Here is a 10,895-nt window from a genome sequence, read left to right as displayed (position 1 = left end):
GTTGGGTTGGCAGTTGAAGCAGATGGTCCTGAGTGCTCCTGTAGAGACCTCACTGTTTAAATATGCCTTTGTGCCTCATTTCATCTCTTTCCAAATGGAATTTCCCTGCAGTCATTGCCGAGGGAATGACTCCGCCACAAAGGATCCTCTTTCCCCCAGAGAAGATTTGCATGGTCTGGCAGCAAAGACAGAGTGCTGGAGCAGGACTCCTCAATGTGGGCAACACATGCTTCCTTAATGCTGTCCTGCAATGCCTGACATACACCCCGCCGCTGGCCAACTATCTGTTCTCCCGGGAGCACAGCCAGGCCTGTGAGTACTCTTAGGGACATCTCCCTGTGAATCTGTTCATCAAATCCCAAGGATTCCCAGAACCTGAAATTTGATTTAGGAGAAAAGCAGCCTTTTGTCAGCCCCAGAACTTGTGTTCTTTGTACACTCAGGAGCCACCTGTCCTATCCAGCTGTCTTATTCTTCATGAAGGCACATCTTTCTAGCTCTGGGTCTCTATTCCTGCAAGTTAAAACCTCAGTTTAGCATTCCTCTGAAGAACATTTTCTATGCACTAAAACGTCCCGTGCTTGTTGAAACACTGGGAGGAGTGGCATATTGCACTGGAGTGGGAGTGGAAGAAGAGGAGTATTCCACCACTAGGGATATTTTGCTAACCAGAGGACCTTCTCTCCCTCCCTCCTCAGGTCGCCAACAAGGCTTCTGCATGATGTGCATCATGGAAGCGCATGTTAACAAGGTCCTGCGTTCAGTCAGTGCCATCCTGCCTTGGGCTGTTCTCAGGGTTTTCAGATGTATGTGATTTCAGGTTCTTTGACAGGTTTTCTTCCCTTCCTGTAGGAGACAACTACTAACTTCCTGTTTCTTAGTCATAGGAGAACATTTTCAGCTTGGCAGGGAGGAAGATGCCCATGACTTCTTATGCTGTACTGTCAATGCCATGCAGAGAGCTTGTCTGAGTGCAAGCAACGAGTAAGCACAAGCAAGTTACCTTTACAAAGTTCTGAGCCCTTTGGACTCCTTGATGTGGCCTCATCAAGGAAAACCTACAGCCGGGGCTTGGAGGAAGTAATGCTCTGTCTTACGACTTGTTTCCAGCTTGGACATATCATCTCAATCTACTACCATTGTCCATCAAATATTTGGAGGCTTTCTGAGATCCAGAGGTATGTTTCTACAACTGCTGCTCTCCTTGGCACTGCCTGTGCCCTTCTGTCTGCCTGTGCCCAACAGCTGGCCCTGGGACTAGCAGGACAGGTACAATGAGCACAAAGCAGTACCATCGTTCAGCTCACCATTGCTCGGCATTTTGATTTTTCCTTCCAGTCATCTGCTTCAGCTGCAAAGCCATTTCTGATTCCTATGAGGCCTTCCTGGATGTCCCCTTGGATATCAAAGTAAGAGGTTTTGCAGTTGTGCTTCAAGACATGGCAAGGCTTTTCCGAGTCAACACATTTGTCCTGAAAGCATATACTGTGAACACAAGAGGTCTTGGTGGTGGATGGGAAGGGGAAGGGATGTTGTCCTCCTGCAGAGGCCATGGCACTGGTCTCTCTGTAGGTGCTGGCTTGAAGCTGGACAAGCACCCATTATGCGCTCTGCACCCTTGACATAGCCTCATCCTTCTTTCCTTTGCCCTCCTTCAACACCTGTCTGGCTTCCAGGCTGATGGGTTGGATTGTTTTCACTACTGATGACCCTACATAACATCAGTAGCTCAATGGCAGGTGATACAGAGAGGGAGCTCTTGATTGCCCCTGAGAACCTCTGGGACAGGGGAAATGTTCAGCACCACACTCTCTTTCTGGCTCCTTCTGGATACAGCTTGCAGATTCATGGCGGGTCTCCTCAGCATCAGCTACAGGGGTTTTCTTGTCAGCTCCTGGAAAATGTTTGGGCCAGGGCATTTGCTGTAGCTCAGTGCACCGATTTCTCAATTCTCCAGGCAGCCTCATCCCTCACTGCAGCTCTGGAGGACTTTGTAACACCTGAGCGCCTGGATGGGGAAAACTGCTTTACATGTAGCAAGTAAGATGATTACTAACAACATATTAACACGAGACTCTGTGTGAGGGGGCTACAAGTCATTGAGCAGAAGTCATCTTCTCGTGGAAGTTTACTGCACACTGATGAGACACAGTTTTGTTTGTCTGGTTTTTTGGGGGAGGGGGTTGGGGTTTTTTCTTTGTTTGTTGGTTTGTTTGTTTGTTTGTTTGTTTTAAATATGGCACCGAATTGCCTTAAAATAGCATAAGGATGCACGAGACAAGAAAGGCTGTCTGACTGCCTTGGTGGAAGATAGGGTGCATTTCAGCGCTGTGCTCTGTGCTTGGTTTCAAGGTGTGAGAAGAATGTTGCCGCCACTAAGAGGTTCACTGTCCACTGTGCACCCAAGGTTCTCACTGTGTGTCTGAAGAGGTTTGACTGCTTCACTGGTGGCAAGATCAGCAAGGTGTGTACACTATTGGTGTGCAGCTTTCTCTTCAAGAAGCAGATTTCCTAAAGCAGTATGCTTGTCACAAGCTGCTTGTGTTGGGTTTTTTGGGGTCCCTTCTGGGGAGTGGAAAGTTCCTGTGGGAAGGCAGGCAAGCACTGTGCTCTGATAGGGCTGCTTTGACTGAGAAGGGTTTCCTGCCACCCAAACGATGTTATGTTGCTTTATGGAAAACCAAGTGCTCATGAGCCCCAGAGATGTATTGATACCCCTGGACTGGCCCCTGCCCTTGGTAGGCTATTTCATGTCACAGACCAGGGTCATTTCTGAGCCCTCTTGGTCTCTCCATAGGTTGTAGAGTATCCGGAGTACTTGGATCTTCGCCCATACATGTCTCAGGCAGATGGAGAAGCACTCCTCTACTCCTTATATGCTGTCCTGGTGCACAGTGGTGTCAGCTGTCATGGAGGACACTATTTCTGCTACACAAAGGTAAAAGAGCAACTTCCTTCCCAATGGGGAAAAATGTGTGCTGGGGAAGATAAACTTTCCTGTCAGTGTTACTGACAGCCAAAGTTTTGGGGCAGAAGGCCTCCTTAGTGGCTGGACTGCATTTGTTTTGACATGCTCTCGGTTTGGCAGTTTCCTACCTGTGTTTTTGGAGAGAAACCATGGAGAGATCCTTGCCTTTTTTTTACAGGCCAGCAATGGATTGTGGTACCGGATGGACGATGAATCTGTGCAGCTGTGTTCCATTGACACAGTTCTCAGGCAGCAAGCCTACCTGCTGTTCTATGCCAGGTAATAACCAGGATTCAAATAGGTTCAGAATACATTTCCTTTGCCTCATTTGCAGTTGTGCTTCTCACCTTCCGGAGTGTTTTTCTCATCAAATGAAATTACTACCTGCATCATTCAGTGCTGTCAAATCTGAACTACTCCGTGTCTGTCCTTTACTGGGCTTCCGGCTGCGGCCCGGATGGAATCTGCTACTTGCCTGGTCTCTGATGTTGACTCTTGTAGATAAGAGGACTTAAAGAGGACCTCCAGGAAAGATGGGGAGGCACCATTTGTCAGGGAATGTAGTGACAGGATGAAGGCTATCAGTTTTCAGCTAACAGAGGGCAGGTTTACATTAGATATTGGGAAGGAATTCTTTGCTGTAAGGGTGCTGAGACACTGGCACGGGTTGCCACAGCATCTGTGGGGGCCCCATCCCTGGAAGTGTTCAAGGCCAGGTTGGACAGGGCTTGGAGAAACCTTGGAATAGTGGAGGGTGTTCCTGCCCACCACAGCGGGGTGGAACAAGATAAAGTTAAAGGTCCCTTGCAACCCAAACAAGTCTGTGAATTTATGAAATGGAGGCTGTGGGAGGTATAGAGATGAGGTTTTTGTTGGGACAGAGGCAAACTTGGTGGGAAGACCCTAGCTGAGTTTCCCATTAGTGTCCTTGGTTAAGTCTTCTCTCTGTCATAGAAGCCTCTCTGAGAAAATGACTGAACCCCAGAGGAGGTTGCAACAACAGCTCTAAACTGAGATCACTCTTTTGTTTTTCTCCAGATGCTCTGATCTGAGAATTGGAGAAAGGGCTTCTTCCTCACTGGCACCATCACATGCCCCTTCCTTCCTCAGTCAGTGTGTGACCAGCAGCAAGCAGGCGGGCTCTGTTGGACCACAGGCTCTGACTGGTAGGACTAAGGTAACTTTGGGGTCATGGGTCAGGGCATCAGAGGAATAGTGGATTTCTTTCTGGGATCTCAGCATTTCTCTTTTGTCCCTCACACACCGCACCTTTCTTCACAGCCACAAAGCTGCTCCCTCTCAAAGCATCCCACCTGGATCCATCCCTTTTGTGCGCCTCTGGCCTTTTGGTCTTAGTAGCCCTCCAAAAGAGTCTTTTGGAGGCCCCAAACTGTCCTGTCCCAGAACTTGTAGGGGTTCCCCACTGCTCTGATCCTTTCAGGAGAAAAGGGCAGGAACTCTCCACAGCTCTCTTGGCAGGGCATGAAGGACACTGGCAGGGAGCGGTCCCGGAGCAGATTCCCTCTGTGGGGCAGGGATCTCCGCAGCTGCTCTGGGGACACCACAGACTATGAGGACGCTTCAGAGAGAAGAACTGGTCCTCCAAGTCGTGACCGTGGTCCTAGGGATAGCACAGCTGCAAGGCCTTCCAAGAGGATCTGCCGGTGGGCTCCCGCTCCCAGGGCTGCTCAGGAGCAAACCTTGCTGAGGCAGAGGGAGCCAAGCAGATCTGTGCGGGGAACTTACAACCTTGGCAGCCGGTTTGTGCAGTACACAGACTGTGACCGCTCACTGCGGAAGAGAAAGAGGGAGAGAACAAGTCCTGCACGTTGTGACCAAGTCTTAGTGAATACTGCAGTTCCAGGGCCCTCCAAAGCCAGCTCCAAGCAGGCTCTCATGCTCCGGGCTGCTCGGGACCAAACCCGACAGAGGCAGAGAGAGCAGAGAAGATCAACATGGCGGGGCTGTGATTGCCACAGCCAGTTTGGGCAGCACACAGACTACCGCCCTTCAGAGAAGAAGAGGAGGCTTTCCACGCCCCAGAGATTCACGTCAGACAAGCATTCAGGGCACTCTGGCAATGATGGCGTTGGATTATGGCCCTGGCTCAAGCAGAACGGAAGACTAGCACTGCGTTTATTAGCCAAGGCATCCTTGTTTTCGACACGCCTTCTCAGACCTGAGTGAATGATTTAGCTAAGTAGATGATAGTTACAATAATATAGAAATATTATTAGAAATATAGAAATATATATAGAAATATAGAATAAATATATAGAAATATATATAGAAATATAGAATATATATATATAAATAGATATAGAAATATAGAAATATATACAGAAATATAATATAGAAATATAGAAATATATATAGAAATATAGAATATATATATAGAAATATATATAGAAATATAGAAATATATATAGAAATATAATATAGAAGTAATATTTTATAATACATTATTACATGTTATATATCTTCAGCAATAGATAGTAATAGTATAATAAATATTATTAAAATAATAAAATAGTAAATACTAAAATACTTTAAGCAGAGTTATTTATTCCACCTTGTAGATAATTATAGCTAGAAACATAGTGCAGTATTTGGAAGCAGTGTTGAAGCAATTATATTAAAGCTAAGAAAACAAATATTAAGTAGAGATTGTGCAGCACACAGACTACCGCCCTTCAGAGAAGAAGAGGAGGGTTTCCACGCCCCAGAGATTCACGTCAGACAAGCATGGGATGGTGACATCGCTGGCCAAGGAGAGGTCACGGCCTGATGGGCTGTCCTCATCCATGGTGACGTCGCTGGCCAAGGAGAGGTCACGGCCTGACGGGCTGTCCTCATCCATGCTGACGTCGCTGGCCAAGGAGAGGTCACGGCCTGACGGGCTGTCCTCGTCCATGCTGACGTCGCTGGCCAGACTGATGTCAAGACCTGGGGTGGTGTCCACATCCATGGGGACGCTGGTGTCTGGAGGGCTGCCACTGCCCAGGAGCGTCCCTGAGGGGTTGGCTGAGCCGTGCTGCGTGTCCCGCACTGGTGGGACTGGGGCCAGGGGCTTCCTGCGGCCCCGGGCCCCCCCCAGGGCATTGCCTGATGGAGGAGCAATGCCATGGCTGCTTGCCAAGGGGGCTGGTGGAGGCAGCTGAGTCCGTGTCCCTGCCGAGCAGAAGATACGGGTGGGGGTTGGAGCAGTCACTGCCCGGAGCCATTGGCACACGTGCACAGGGGAGAAGGCAGACTGGGGGGGAGGCTCGGGGCTGGGAGAGTCTCCTGGGGCACCCGCTGAACCGGCCCGGAACACAGACTGAGTGGGAGCTTGCGTGAGGGACCATCCCTGCGGGGTGAGCTGCTGTGCCACAGCCATGGGGTTGCACAGGGGACGGCAAAATGGCAGCGACGGCCCCAAGATCCTCTAAACCATCTTGCCTGAACAGAGGTGGCCCAGGCAATGCCAGGGCTGCTTGCCGTGCCGTGCTGAGCCAAGGTGCCCCAGCTGGCAGGGGGACAGGGGTGCTGTGGCTGCTGGAGGTGCCGGCAGGGCTGGAGGAGCCAGGGCAGGCCTGGAGGCTGGAGGGGCTGGGGGGCAGGGAATGCCGAGGGGCCAAGGCAGATGGGACTGCCATACCTGCTGCTGGGGCAGAGGGAGCTGGCAAGGGCTGCTGCTTCTGCCCAGGCTGTTGGCCGAGGTTGGCTGATCCTGCGAGAAAGAGCAAACGCTGGAGGTCACATGCCAGTCGGGGGGTGTCGGGCGCTCAGAGGACTGAGGAGGAGGAGAGGAAGGGGCAGGGGAGCAAGGGCTGTAACTGTCCCCGCCGTGCGTCCTGGGGCTTTCGGGCTCAGGGTCTGTCCTCACCTGTGGGGCAGGAGGTTCCGCGAGAGACCAATGGCTGCAGGAGCTGGGCTATGGCTGAGCTCCAGCTCACACAACGCTGCCACAGAGCTGACAGGGCCATGCTCAGTCAGCTTCGGCGGCCGCTCCGGTCTGTTGACGGGACCCAGGTCTGGATGCTCCTCTTGGAGCGTCTCCAGGGACGGAATGTTGGGGCTCCCATTGTCATGTCAGAGAGGCAGCAACAATGTCATAGAGGTAGCAACAATGTCATAGAGGCAGCAACAATGTCATAGAGGCAGCTTCCCTTGTTCTGCCCCACCCCCAACAGCTTTGCCAGCTCTTCATGGGGAGACAAAGGGTTAACCAAAGAGTTAGAATCACAGAATATCCTGAGCTGGAAGGGACCCACAAGGATCATCCAGTCCAACTCCCGGCCTTGCACAGGACAGCCCAGCAACCCCACCACGTGCCTGAGAGCGTTGTCCAAACGCTCCTCGAGCTCTGGCAGCCTTGGGGCCAAGACCACTGCCCTGGGGAGCCTGTTCCAGTGGCCGACCACCCTCCGGGGGAAGAAGCTTTTCCTAATATCCAACCTAACCCTCCCCCGACACAGCTCCAGCCGTTCCCTGGGGTCCTGTCCCTGGTCACACGCAGCAGAAATCGCTGCTGCCCCTTGGCAGGAAGCTGCAGCCCCCCAGGAGATCTCAACTCAGCCTCCTCCAGGCTGAACAAAGCCAGCGACAACAGACCTCAAGCGCAAGGTCCTGCACCCGGGTCAGCCCTTGGCTGCTGGCACAGCCCTGGCACAGCATCAACTTGCAAATTTTGCAACACAACAGGGAGGACCAAGAAGGCTTGGATAGGAGAGACTGTTTACGAGGGACTGCAGTGACAGAACAAGGTGGAACGGCTTCACACTGGCAGAGGGCACGATTAGATGGGATTCTGGAAAAACATTCTTCTCTGTGAGCGTGGTGAGGACCTGGCACAGGTCGTCCAGAGAAGCCGTGGCTGCCCCGTCCCTGGAAGTGTTCGAGGCCGGCTCGGGCGGGGCTTGGAGCAACCTTGTCTAGATGAGCTTTAAGGCCCCTTCCGACACAAACTCTTCTAGGAGTCTAGGAGTCTCGAAAAACAGGGGGCACCTGCAGAAAGCAGGAGGGGAATAAAAACCTTGGCCATTCAAAGTCAAACTCTTGTTGCAGAAGGTCATAATCTCATGACTTCTCACCACTGGAAGTTAACATCGCTGGAAGCCATCTACATTGATACAAAACCACACAATGCACCCCAAACTGCCCGATGGAAGGATCCTGGAGCAGGCTCACCATCCTGGAGGCAGGGATAGGGCAGTTTCTCTGCCTCTGCCGTAAACCTGGCTGTTCTGGCCTTACACTGGAGAGTCCTTTTCTGCTCTCCATTCCATGGGAAGACAAGAGCGTGGACAACAAGAAGGGGGTTCTGTCAGGTCCCGGTCAAAGGCGCTTTAGGTGTGTGCTGCCATCTGCTGCGGTTGGAGATTTGGTCTAGGAAAGGGGGTTCTTGGGGAGTGCTCAGCATCTGGCTCCTCACGTGGAATCTTGAGGTTCAAAGCGGGCAAGGCCACATCCAAGACAGCTTCTGCCCACTTGAGCCGCTGAAGTGGTGGAGTTCTCCTGGCAGTTCTGGGCATAGTGATTGCATGTGTGTCAGTTGGCTGTTTTGGAGAAAACCTGGGCATTGAAAGAAACAGGGACAGGACCAGATTGAAAACTGTGAAACTGTTGCAGAAAGTGAGGCTGGGCAGCAAGAGCCCAACCATAAAAATGAGGGTGCTTCCCATTCCCTGGCATTCGGAGAAGGGCAAAGGGAAACAAGGAGCTCGGCCCATCAAGAAAGACTAGCTGGGCGGTGCTTTAGGAGACAGGGTGTGCAGCAAATCAGGTTGTGGGGTTAGAGCAGCGAGTGAGGGGAAAAAAGGACGTCAGACACGAAGGAAGAAGATCCCTGAAGAGGCTCAAGTCAGCTCTCCTGAGGTGCGTGTTCTGATCTTCCATGCTGCCCTGCTTCCTCCTCCCCCAGTCCTCAGCTCCACTCTTAGGAAGAAGAAAGGGTGCTTGCAAAGTTTGTAGGGTAGTCGCAGTTCGCAGTAAGAAGCAGTAAGTTACTGGTGGTTCAATTGTTGGCTACCAAGTGGTGCCCTTTGCCCAGAGACAGGGGGACCGATCAGCAGCAGAGAAGGTCTCGGGTGGCCACGTCCTCCGTTTTGAAGTGTGCTGTGGCCTCCATTTTGAAAAGCACCAGTGACCTTCCCAGCCCCCTCCGAGGGACATAATGGGGGACACAGAGCAGGCGTGTCGGGAAGCCTGTAACCCCGGCGTATGTCAGCCAGGGGAGAAACGCTGGGGAGGGAGCAGCGCTCCGGGCAAAGGGGATAAAAGGGGGCTGCGACCTCCACTGACTTGAGAGGCCTCACTGAGGTTTGTTCAGTGAACTCTCCCTTTCATTGGAATAAAAGTTTATCCTTCTTAGTTAGCTCCTCTGTCTCCTGGTATTTATGTGTTTCCCAATACCTGGAATTTCAGAAGACCACAGTCCCATGGTCTCGACAGCCAAGGCTGTCCCTTACCCTCCCATCTCCAACAAGGCCTTTCCTGTGTGTTAGTATGAGGTGGAGCAGCACGGCATTGCTTGTGAGAGGCATCACCCCCTTGGGTCGGGAAGCTGTCGCCACTGCTTTCGGGGAACCTCCGGGACTCTTTGTGCTTGGCTGTGTTGCTTTTCCAGCTGCTCTCAGGGTAGTTGAATGCCCCACGAGAGCCAGTGACTGTGACTGGGAGGCAGCTTCAAGCTGCCCGTGGAGCTCTCATCCCCATCCTGCTGCTGTTCAGGAGGCCTGCGGTGTCCCCGCAGTGCCCTCCGCAGTGCCCCCATCCCCGGCCTGCCTTTTGATCCTGACCCACCAACCGCCGAGTGGCTCGCCATCCACCCCTCGACAGAGCTCCATCCATTCCAAGTGCTGCCTCCCAGAGATCTACGGATGTCGTCTCCCTGCACTTCTGTGAGGCCCTGCATTAGGGTTCCCAGCACATTCTTCCCTCTCCCTTACCGCCCCTGCCCAATGCAGCCCCGGGGCAGCCTGGGGGAGCTCTGTCTGGGGCTGCAGTGGGATGACTGGGGACATGCTGAGGTCACTGGGAGCAGCGGGAGCAGCCTTCTAAAGCCCCAGAGTGGGAGGACGGTGCCCAGGCTGTGCTTGGGGCTGTTTTCGGTGGTGGGGCCGTGTGCGTGAGTCCTGCACGGACCCCTCTGTCCTGGCTCCCACGCCAAAGGGCTGCTTCCCCAGAGGAAGGGGACCTTCCATGAATGGCTGCACCTCCGGCACTGACTCAGGCCTGGAGTGCCCTTTGGGTGCCCTTGGAGCCCTTTCAGCCTTGGCGGATCTGCTTGGGACCATTTCCCGCTGCCGCCCTGCACTCCCTCCCCATTCCATGCAGACACAGACAGCTTATGCAATAAAATCTTTTAATTGATAACCACAAGAAAACGGTCATCAATATCTACATCAACACCCTCCCTCCCTCAGACTGGGATAGATCCCCAAACGATCTGTCCCTCCCCCTGGGACAGATCCCCAAACGATCTGTCCCTCCCCCTGGGACAGATCCCCAAACGATCTATCCCTCCCCCTGGGACAGATCCCCAAACGATCTGTCCCTCCCCCGGGACAGATCCCCAAACGATCTGTCCCTCCCCCTGGGACAGATCCCCAAACGATCTGTCCCTCCCCCTGGGACAGATCCCCAAACGATCTGTCCCTCCCCCTGGGACAGATCCCCAAACGATCTGTCCCTCCCCCTGGGACAGATCCCCAAACGATCTGTCCCTCAACAACTTTCTGCCCCAGCCCGGGCTGCGGGAGCCTTGCACTTGCTCCCAGTGCTTGGCTCAGAGCCCCTCTTCCTCTTCGTGCCCCGCCTTTTCAGAGTGATGTTGCTTGGTGACATGCTGCTCTGAGGCGGTGGCAGGTTCGTGCCCGCACCCTGCTGAGGGTCCTGAGGCTTGGTGCCGCCGCCTTGCAGTGTCCCGTGCTCAGGACGGCTC

At 53.0% G+C, this 10,895-nt stretch overlaps 2 long non-coding RNA genes across 2 annotated transcripts; both read left to right on the top strand.

The window, feature by feature from the left end:
* Positions 1–279: 279 nt before the first annotated feature.
* LOC135408166 (uncharacterized) lies at positions 280–917 on the top strand. Its single transcript, XR_010427302.1, has 3 exons — positions 280–312; positions 699–806; positions 882–917. It is a non-coding gene; the product is annotated as an uncharacterized LOC135408166 (long non-coding RNA).
* A 1,834-nt stretch (positions 918–2,751) lies between these two features.
* On the top strand, positions 2,752–4,640 carry LOC135408165 (uncharacterized). Its single transcript, XR_010427301.1, has 4 exons — positions 2,752–2,938; positions 3,147–3,247; positions 4,007–4,145; positions 4,448–4,640. It is a non-coding gene; the product is annotated as an uncharacterized LOC135408165 (long non-coding RNA).
* The last annotated feature ends 6,255 nt before the right edge of the window (positions 4,641–10,895 follow it).

Source organism: Pseudopipra pipra, unplaced genomic scaffold (genome assembly GCF_036250125.1).
Source record: "Pseudopipra pipra isolate bDixPip1 unplaced genomic scaffold, bDixPip1.hap1 HAP1_SCAFFOLD_208, whole genome shotgun sequence".
Lineage (NCBI taxonomy): Eukaryota > Metazoa > Chordata > Aves > Passeriformes > Pipridae > Pseudopipra > Pseudopipra pipra.
The sequence above is the reverse complement of the archived record's forward strand: the minus strand, read 5'-3'. Positions and strand labels throughout refer to the sequence as shown.